This window comes from Cryptomeria japonica, chromosome 10 (assembly GCF_030272615.1).
Source record: "Cryptomeria japonica chromosome 10, Sugi_1.0, whole genome shotgun sequence".
Classification (NCBI taxonomy): Eukaryota; Viridiplantae; Streptophyta; class Pinopsida; order Cupressales; family Cupressaceae; genus Cryptomeria; species Cryptomeria japonica.
In genome coordinates this window covers 49,558,307-49,569,893 of record NC_081414.1, presented here as the reverse complement: position 1 = coordinate 49,569,893, position 11,587 = coordinate 49,558,307, and positions in this window count along the sequence as shown.

The window sequence follows — 11,587 nt, the reverse complement described above, 5'->3', positions numbered from 1 at the left end:
ACCATATCTATTTTTAGAGAAATATACTTAACTTACGTCGAAAGATATATTTGTTCATTATTTCGCTTAAAAAAATAATTATTTTAATATTTTGTAATTAATATTAAATTATTAGTATATTACAATATGGTAATCAATATTAAATTATTATTAAACTCTTCATCAAAATGAAAAAATCTATTAAGACTAATTATTATTATATTATTATCACATTTTTTATATTATTATTATTATAATAGACATAATTACAAAGTTAATTGTTAGTATGATGGATATAGAGAGAATTTATTAAACTCAAACTGAATGGTCGTTGAGAAGAGAAAATAAATTAAATATTTTGTTTTAGTTTTCACATGTCAAATTTAATGCTTTTATTTTTGGAACTGTTATATAATAAATAAAACTTTCATTTCCAATTGTCAATGTTTCCTTGAAGACCGTGCTGTGGACCAGTAACAACTAGTGTGGTTTCATAGTTTCCGTCTTCCATTATGTTAACGTCGATACTTGTCTATCCAACGTTGTCTTAACCATCCCTTGAAAATTCTGCGCATCAATTTTCTGTCTAGATAAGAATATTGGCCTTCGTAATTTGCCAATATCACCCTCGTTGAAGATATCACTGACCTCTGTAATCAGCCGAATGTCCTCTAATTTTCTGTCAAACGATCACATGCATAGTACAAACAAGATCGTAGCACTGATAAATATACAATAACAATGCTTATAAAATCGACAGGGTTACCACCATTTGCAATTGAAGGAGTAATTATGCAAATAAGTAGCCATTGTTAACATCTGTCATTTGGGCCTCGAGCATTTTCTGAAGACTTGTTGAAAGCACAAATTCCTATTTCCTGAAGACTTGTTGAAGGAACAAATCTGAAGGCACCTAACATCATATATATTAAGGATGTATATAAAAAGTTCAACCTTGCAGAAATTAATACTAGTTGTATATTGCTGGCATCTGTATATTGGGTCTCAAATAATTTCACCGGAGCTCTGTGAAAGGAAATATTCGAAATCAATTCAAGTGAAAGCTCAATCGGTAGGAAGACACCCCATCAATTATTAGGGGGTTGTGTAGATTAAAAAACACCTTTTATTAAAAAGTATCTAGACTAAGCAGTTAATGATTCCAATTAATTTGGATAGAGCTTAGCGTAGATGTGCATTTCACTTCGATAAGTTTGGAATTGAAAGTAAACTTAATTGAAAAGAATGCTAAATTGATTAAAAAGCAAGTGTACTAAGAATGCAGGGGAGATTAGTTTTATTGTGATTAAAAAAATTAATAAATTTAAATAAAAGAGCCGAGTCTAGATGTGCATTTGCATTTAATGAATTTAGAATTCAAAGAAAAAATAATTGAAAATAATGTGTGCAAAATTTAGAGAGCTCATTAGAAGCAGAGGTTGGTAGTGGAGACAATTTTGACGACTTTGAAGATGGTTACGCATAAGTGGAGAAGGTAGAGGATGATCCTTTTGGATTAAATGCTGTAATTGGTATCATGGACAAAAGGAGCTTGGGACAAACTTCTTCATCAATGGCCAGGGTGAAGAATGGAGAAAGGAAAAAAAAAGGCCTTCAGCCATGGTCAAATTGGAAATGACAGGGAGTGTTAAGGGCCAAAGCAAATTGAGATTGGGAATAGGCTATGCCTTTTCTCGGGAGCTATGAAGTTCCTTTCGTGGAATGTTAGGGGTTGCAATGCCCTTGACAAATTCCTCTTCATCAAGCGAGGCCTGGTATTTTTATGATGCAAGAAACAAAATTGAATGTGGAAGAATTTGATAGGTTCTTAAGATACTTCTCAAGATGGAAAGGGCATTTGGTGGAAGTAGTTGGTGCATCAGGTGGTCTTGGGATACTTTGGAATGAGACTACTATGGCAGTGGATATCGTTCATCAAGATCCAAATTGGGTTTGTGCAAAGGTTTTCTCTAAACCCCTAAATTGTTCTTTTTTCCTTTGGAATGTTTATGGCTTGATCAACACACAGGGGAAAAAGGTTTTATGGTAGAATTTATCTGTCAGGTTGGAAGTTGGCAATGATAGTGTATTTCTGGTTGGTGGAGAGTTTAATGTCATCCTTTGCTTATCGAACAAAAGAGGTCGCCTTGGGTGGGCTAGATAGTCTCAACGCGATTTTAATGATTTTGTGGTTAATAATGGGCTCATGTAAATTGGTTTCAGAAAAGGTGACTTTACATGGACTAATAGACAGAGTTGCTTCTTGAATATCATTGAGAAGCTTGATAGGTTCTTCTTGGCTGGGGATTGGTCTATGTGTAATTGGGTCCTTGAGGCTGAGATTTTGCCTATTTTAGGATTAGACCACTATCTGATTAGTTTGATTATGCAAGAAGATATTGCTCTAGTTCGATGTCCCTTCAAGTTTGAAAAAATGTGGTTGCGTTCTAATGGTTTTAAGGAACTGGTTGAGGGTTGGTGGAGACAGGCTCCCTCTTGGCTTGGGAAGAAAGCGTTTGTTTTCTTTAATAAACTCCAATTCATTAAGGAATGTGTCAAAAAATGGAATCCAAAGACCTTTAAGAACATCTTCTTGGAGAAACATAGATTGGAATTGGAATTGGAATCCCTTCATGAAAGATTAATTGAGGTTGGGATGAAAGAGTGTGACTTTGATAGGGAACACTTGCTTAAAAAAGTATACACTGAGGTTTTGGCAAGGGAAGAGACTTATTGGAGATAGAAATCGAGAGAAACTTGGCTCAAAGAAGGGGACCGTAATACAATTTTTTTTCATAATTCAGTCAAGGTTCAAAGATCACATAACAAAATTTTCTTTATCACTAATCAGGAAGGTCAGGTGTTGGATGATCCTAGTGACATCAATGGTGAAGCGGTGCAATATTTTTCCAGTCTATTCAAGGAATCGATGCAGGATGATAGTATGGAAGATGAAGTTTTGGGAGTCATTCCGAATGTTAGAATTGTAGAACAAGATGTTGATGGAACTAGTTAGAAATGCTCATTTTTCAATGGGAGGAGAGAAAGCTCCTGGTCCGGATGACTTTCCTGTTATCTTTTTTCAAAAGCTTTGGGATATTTTGCTAATGAGATTTGGGAAGTTGTTGAGGAATTTCGTAGGAGCAATTTCATGCTGAAGGACATGAACAATACTTTCATTGCTTTTATTCCAAAAAAGGAGGTCTGTACTTATGAGGACTTTAGACCTATCTCATTGTGCAATATGATGTATAAGATCATTGCAAAGGTGAATATAGCTACTCTGATACCAACACAGCTAGTGGATACAAACGAAACAACGACGAAGACGAAACAATGGCAGAGGCTGTCGATCGAATGGCTATGACTTCTTACTAGTATTCCCCAAAATCAATGTTACATAAGCATATGATCAAAGATACATAAGAACATGCCAACTTGATTTCTGATATCTCTTATGGAAGAGATAGACCATACTCTCTATGGCAAATGCTATTGACTTAGACTTAAAGCACTTAGAACCTATGAAAACTCTAGACTCTCGATTGACAATCAGACTTAAAAAATGTGTTGACCTCGATCATTTTTGAGGAGCAAAGTGATTTCTCTCCGCAAAGATCTATTGTGGAAGGGATCATTGTAAGTTATGAGACAACTCATTCGATTCACTATGCTCGAACTGATCAGATGTTGGTCAAATTGGATATCAGGAAAGCTTATGATGAGGTAAATCACAATTTTCTTTTGAAGGTGCTTTCTTCTTTTGGTTGTTGCAGGAAATGGATTGCTTGGGTGGAATGTTGCATAAATTCCCCAAGATTCTTAGTTTTGGTCAATGGAAGTCCTCAGGGTTTCTTTGAATCAGGGAAAGGGATTTGACAGGGAGACCCACTTTCCTCTTTTCTTTCTATCATCATGGCTGAGGCGTTAGGGAGATTGATCACGAAAAAGAGAAGGGATAGCGTTTGGCAAGGGGTTAAGGTGGCTAAAGGGTTGGACCCTATCTCTCATTTACAATTTGCTGATGATACTTTACAGATGGGGGAATAGTCCTTCAACGAAACTAGGATATTGAAGACCACAATTGACTTGTATAGTAAGATTTCAGGACAGTGTGTTAATTGGAGGAAGTCTGAGATTTTTTTCTTCAACACTACTTTTCAAAAGCAGCGGGAAATTGGGAGGATTTTGGGAATGAAGACGGGTTCTTTACCTGGGAAATACTTGGGTATCCCTTTGTTCGGGGGAGCTTGCAAATCGAGCCTCTGGAAACAACTTGTTGATGTGTGCCTTAGGAGAATGGATGGTTGGAATAACATGTCGCTTTCTTTAGTTGGCAAGATATTAATGCTTAAATCTGTTATTTCTCCTATTCCAATATTTTCAATGACGTGTTTAAAGATTCCCTCAAAGGTGGTCAAGGTGATTAGCCAAAAGATGAGGATTTTTTTTTGGAATGGGGTTAGAGAATAGGACAAGATCCCTTTATTAGCTTGGGATAAAATTTGTAGAGTGAAGAAGTTGGGTGGTGCAAGCCTAAGAGATTACGAATGAGGCAATGGGAGCAAAGCTTGTGTGGAGTGTGTATTCAAAACTGGATCAACTATGGATCAAGATTTAAGAATGAAATATTTGGATACTAATGAGGATCATCGCATATTCACTATTCAAAACTCGACGAGGGGCTTTACGATTTGGAATTTCATCTTTTCCTATCGAAATATTATTACAGATCTTATTCTTGGAGTATAGGGGATGGGTCCATGGCTAAGTTTTGGGATTACTCGTGGGATGGAAAGGAGGCTTTGATGGAGAGAGGTGAATTATTAGTTTTGAAACTATTATTTTGTCAGAGATGGGGAAGTAGAGTCTGGGATTATGTGGAAATTGGACAGGGAGCTTTTGGAGAAGAATGGAAATGGAAATCTTTGGAGGGGGAAAACCTCACTCCTGTCCAAAGAAACAAAACGTTGGCTATTTTCAATAGTAGAAAAATTATATTAACATCAAATAGAGATAGAGTTGTATGGTGTGGATCGGCTAGCGGTGAGTACTCGGTCAAGATTGGTTATCAAATCTTGGATAGCAGGGATGGAGAAGAATGTTGGCCATCTCGTCTTTGTTGGGGCGATGAATGTCTTCCAAAAGCGGGGACCTTTGCTTGGTTGGCCATTATGGGAAGGATTTTACCTTTGCTTGGTTGGCCATTATGAGAAGGATTTTAATAGGTGAAAGGAGAAAAAAGTTGGGCTTTCAGGGGCCTATGAGGCGTGTAATGTGTGGGAAACATGAGGAGAATGAGGATCACTTGTTACTGCACTGTGAGGTAGCCTACCATTTTTGGTTGATGATCCGTCAAAAATTGGTTTGGCAAGGGCCCTTTCCAGAAACATTGAAACAACTATTTATTAGATAGCCAAGGGGGTGTAAAGGATCACTCTTATCTTTTGTGTGGGATGCTTGCCCGTCATTGGTGGTTTGGGAGATTTAGAAAGAGCGATATAAGAGAATCTTTCACGATAAACATGAATCATCAGAGAGGCTTTGTCATTGTATCAACCATATAATCGGAGAAATTGCTGGGGTGGTAGTATTACAAAAGATGCGTCCCAATGTTGTCACTTCTGCTAAGGATGAATACATTCAAAAATGTGGCTGGGTATTAAACTTAGGCTCATGAATGGCTCCACTGGGTGAATCAAATAGTTTTAGGCAAGAGAAGGAGGTTTGGTGTAAGTCGGAGCGATGCCGGATCAAAATATATTTTGATGGGGCATCAAAGGGTAACTCGGGACCCTCAGGTATAGGATTTGTGGCGCGAGATTGGCAAGAGAATGTTTTGGCTTTTGGAGCTTAACAAATTGATGATGGGACGAATAATATAGTGGAGGCGTTGGTGACACTAAATGCAATCCGTTTTGGCAAGAAACTAGGTTTCTCCAAATTGCACTTGGAAGGGGTTTCGTTAATCATTGTGAATGCTATTATTGAGGGTGCAACATAGGCGTGGCATTTACAAAATTTGATATCAACTATTAGAGGTGAGTTGGCATCAGTACGACAATACTGAGTTGGACATGTAAGGCGCTCTGCGAATGATGTAGCAGACACTCTGTCAAAATGGGCAGTTGGTTTTGAGGTGATCGGGGAAGTACGAGTCGAAGATCTCTGTATCGTTCCCTTTGATGACTTTTGAGATGGCATGTGGATTAATGATAACAACATTTATGAAATAATGAGGGGGATTGATTTATGTGACTTGACATGTGGGAGTGGTTATATTTTGGCCGTTTGGGAGTGATCATGCCATTCTCAACATTTGTTGCAACAATCTTGGTTGGTGGAGTCAAACAAACTTCCCTCTGTATACTGACTGACCCCAAGCGACTTTCTTTGGGTTAGTGACGCCGCTGAGAATGAAGTGGTTGTTCAAATTGAAGGATGATGAATTCATAAGGCTGATGGAGATGCTACTGGAGGATGTGTTTCTAGATGCCAAGCACAAGTATAGTTCGAACATGGATATTGTCATCATAGTGGTAGCTTGGGGATTGGAACTGGGAGATACTACAGATAATGTGTTGTAGGTAGTAAGGATGATTGTTGATGATGAGTGGTTAGTTGATTTGAATGGGAAATTCTTGGTGTGGGCTTTGATGTTAGCGAAGGTTTTGAGGACCCTGTGATGGCGAAATCGCATGAGCTTGTCCCCTTCATGTGATGGCCGACGAGCTTCAATCGTGACAAAAGACGTGCTGAGGCCCTTATTGCTTGGGATTCGTTGAAGTATCTCTTAAGGCAGAGGAAGGCTCTAGGTGGGGGTGTGATGGTGGCTGCGGATGGTGCAGGTGGTGATAATGGCAGATGACAGAAAAGGAAGCGGCAAGGAAGGAAGCCAAAGGTGCAGTAAGGGGTGGAATGGCAGGGAGGACGACAATGATTTTTTTGTCCTTGCTACCTCTTTTTGTCAGGATTTTTTTTTTTTTTGACTAAAAGGGTAAAAACTTTATTGAGAATCAGAATCAAGCATTACAAAAAGAATCAGAGCCCCGAGGCCCCAAAGAAGAACTACCAACCCAACCACAAATCAGCTAGCTTCCAGGCCACCCATGTCCTCAGTGAGAATCTTCTATAATTCCTGACAGTAATCCACAAAAAGATACTCCTAGCCTTCCACTTTCCACTCACTATCATGTTCCGATGCCCACTTGGCCAAACAATCAGCCACACCATTCCATTCGCAAGGAATATGGATGAAGGACACCTGCTCCATAATAGAGCTAATTTGGAGAATCTGCTGAACAATCCCTGCCAACTGCCACTGAATCCCACTCACCTTCTGATCTGACATGTTAACAACAATTTGTGAATCCGCCTCACATATCACCTTCTTGAAACCCCTCGCCAAAGCCTACTCAAGTGCATAAAGAATCACAAGACCCTCCATAAAATTATTAGATTGACACCCTTTATGCACCGAAAAGAAAAAAACAACCCCCCCTACTATTCATGCCAACACCCCCTATACCAGCAGGGCCTGGATTGCCCCTAGATGAGCCATCTGTGTTGATCTTGATATACTCATCCTGAGGGGGAATCCACCTTCCAACCCTTGGCACCTTCTTCATAGCTCGTCTACCTTTCCTGACACAAACAGAGTCCAGAGACAACTCCTGCAAACCAAGCCTACTCACTATATCTGCCTCATCTCTACCCAACGAGAACTTCACCTCACATTTAGCTTCCACTGTCTCCCAAATCATAGCGATGATCCTATTCCAAACTTGTTGAATAAATAGTTTGGTCTCCCGAAAGATCCTCCTATTCCTTTCGAGCCAAATCTGTCACAGAATGAAGATGGGCCCAATATACCAAATCGTTTGGAGGAAGGAGGACGGAAAAGGAGGTCTGCCCAAACTACTCCAAAACTCCACCAGGGAGTCCGCATGGACACAAGGATGCTTCCACACCCCCCACCAATAGTGCCAGATAAGCATAGAGAAGGGGCATCTGAAGAACAGGTGTGAGGAGTCTTCCTCTCTGTTACCACATAAAATATAGATAAAAGGCCCCAAGAATCCCCGCTTGCGGATATTGTCCCAAGTTAGACATCTATTCCAAGCCAAAGTCTAGGCAAAATAATTACACTTCAGCCAGGAAGCATTATTCCACACCTGTTTCCACCAGTTCACTTCTCCTCCCTCAAGTCTTTGACTCAACAATTCCCGGTAACCACTAGCCACAGAAAAAACGCCCTTAGGATTTGGAGACCAAGCAAGCCCATCCCTACCCTTAAGGGAGCTACAGTATCTTTTCGCCAAAATGCCCTGCAACTCTGCACACTCATCCTCCATCCCAACCACCGGCCATTCATTAGGAGTCTTCCATCGCTCCAAGTCTAGCCGACCGCACCTATAGACAACCTTAAAGTCACTCACCCTTGACCATCCAGCTTCCAAGAACCTCTGGCCCAAGTTTCCAAGGTTAGGAAACTGATCAAGGATGGGAGGGTATCCATCCCAAGAATCATTCCAGAACAGAATCTCTTCCCCTCTTCTGCAGATCCAAAAAAGCCCTGCCTTAATGAGAGAAGCCCCCCTCTTGAGAGTGTACCAGATTGATGAGCCCTTTCCTTCAAGCAGATATCTAGGGATTTCCTCCATTGGAATCCTCTACATATACTTGTTGGCCAAAATCCTGGCCCAGCCTTGGTCCTGCTCAACACACCACCTCCAGTACAATTTAGCAGCAAGTGCTTCCCCAAAAAGAATAGACTGTCTTAACCCAAGCCCCCCGGATTGCTTCGGGCTACATATCAGGTCCCAGTTGACCAGACTCCATTTGGAAGAGGTGAGATTACCAGCCCATAAGAATTTTCTAGCCAGAGATTCCAAACCCTTCAAAAACCACTTAGGAGCCACTTGAAGCATACATTGATAGATCAGAAGAGCCTAAACCACCGACTGAATTAGAAGGACCCTCCCCGCAAAGGATAACCATCTATGAGTCCAGTGCTCAACCTTGGAGCGGAAGTTATCCAGGATCCCCTGCCATGACTCCCTAGGGGGGTTGCCAGGAGAAATAGGAATACCCAAATACATCAGGGGCAGGGAGCCAACTTGGAATCTCAAGATAAGAGCAATCCTCCTCTGAATAGACTCAGGAGTGTTGAAAAAGAGGATGGAAGATTTATCCTCATTGATCATCTGGCTAGAAGCTGCAAGATAAACATCCAGGACCTTACGCAAATTTGAAGCTTCGTTGATCCTAGCAAGTCCCATAAGGGCTGTATCATCCACAAACTATAGGTGAGACTGCGACTATAAGTCATTACCCCATCTCCATCCCTGAATAGAACTCCGACCCACATTATGCTTAATCAGCCTCCCTAGACCCTTAACAAGAAGAATGAATAAATAAAGGGATAGAGGATCTCCCTGGCGGAGACCCCTAGAAGCACCAAATAGCTCAGTGTGGTCTCCATTGATAAGCACATAGAAAGAGGTGGAGGTAACACAACTCATAACCCATTGGATCCACTCGTCCGCAAAACCAAAAGCCCTAAGGATCTTCTAAAGGAAGGACCATCGAACTCTATCGTACGCCTTAGCCATATCCGGCTTGATAAACATAGCTTTTTCCTTGGAGGTTGCCATAGAATGAATGGTATCCGTAGCAATGACCACCCCATCCAGAATTTGGCGCCCTTCCACAAACCCACTCTGCTCCTCAGAAATAACATTCCCCAAGCACTTCTTCAATCTATCCGCTATCAGCTTAGAGATGATCTTATAAGTCACATTGCAGAGGGAGATCAGGCGGAAGTGGCCTAACCGGTCGGCCCCTGCACACTTGGGGATTAAGGCAATGAAGGTCGCATTCAATGCCCTAAGCATCTGTTTATTCCTCTGGGACTCCTGGAGTACTTCCAATAAATCCAGCTTAATTATATCCCAGAACTCTTGAAATAACTCAACCGGGAACCCATCCGGTCTAGGAGCCTTTCCTTTCCTCATGTGGAAGACAATCCTCTCAAGCTCTTCCAGCAAAATAGGACACAAAAGCTGCTCATTCATCTCCCTCGAGACAAGAGAAGGGATGCAATCCAAAACCAGATTCTCTTCCACTGTTTCCCCCTGAGAGTCCTCCCTAAAGAGGGACTGGAAAAACTGGAGAGACGCCCTAGACATCTCCTGCAGGGATAAGCACTGCCCACTTCTATCATTAACCATAACAGGAATGGAATTTTCGTGTCTTCTTTCTTTCACTGAGTTGAAGAAGAAAGCAGTGTTCTTGTCCCCCTCCTTCAGCCAGTCAATACAAGCTCTTTGCTTCCAATATATTTCTTCTCGAAGCTCCCATTCCTCTACCACCTTGACCGCCCTGTCTTCCTCTCTAAGCAGTTCCTCAGACAACCAATGCTCCCTAATATCATTGGTGATCTCATTCAACGCAATTTGAGCAGCTTTCTTCTCATGAAAAATGTTCCCGAAACCTTGGCGGTTCCACTGCTTAAGCTGAAACTTAACAAATTGCAGCTGCTTAGCAAAAGAGTACATGGCAGTGCCAAAGGCTGGTCTCCCTTTCCTCCACCAGTCCGGAACAAGAGCCTGCAAAGAAGGGTCCCGAAGCCACATAAGTTGGAATTTGAATGAAGGCGAATAGACTACCCGAGCCGAAGACGAAACTAGCTTGATGGGCCAGTGATCCGACCCTCTCCAGTCAAGAATCTCAGAGCTTGTGGACCACCCCCCCTCCGATCCAAAAACAGGAAACTAGAAAATGATCCAATCATTTAGCAATCCAATTCTCTCCCACCCTCCTATTGTTCCAAGTGAACAAACCATTGCTGGGATTGACGTCAACTAGCTGCAGTAAGGATATACTATCCTAGAAAAGGAAAGAAGAAGGTTCCAACCACATTATGCCCCCCTTCTTATCACTCAACTCCAGGATGGCATTGAAGTATCCTGCCATAATCCATGGATGAAAAGGGGCCAACCTTCGCATACCTGACACATGTGACCATAAGCTTTTCTTACCCTAAAAATCAGTGGGAGCATAGATATTCGAAAACAAGATGAATTCCCCAATCTCAAGACTAGACATCACCCCAGATAATGAGGATCTGGAGGCAACCCACCAGACAGGGCGAAACCTTAAAGGGTTCCAAAGACAGGCCACCCCTCCCGAGGAACCGGCTGCCCCAACACACTGACACTCGCCTCGCCCCCACAACTTTGGCACAAGACCCATCATACTCTCCACTGAAATTTTAGTTTCTTGCAGGAAAAGGACATCAAGTGAGTGATTCCTAATTAAATCCCGAACAATTTTTTGTCTAGGGCCGCTGTTCAAGCCCCTTACATTCCATGAGAGCACAATCATTTAGGAGGGTTGGAAAAGTGTGAATCCAAAGTCTTCACTGACCCCGACTCAACCAAATTCTCCCCCATCAATTTGATCTTATCCGGATCCTTTTTTCTGCCAGCCTTTGAGTTCTTCTCTGAAGCACTTTTCTTAATATCCCACTGGTGTAGGCCCAGGTGAACGACTGACTTATTACTTTTAGCCCCAACCAGTTCCAGTTTCAAAGCTATCGGAGAAC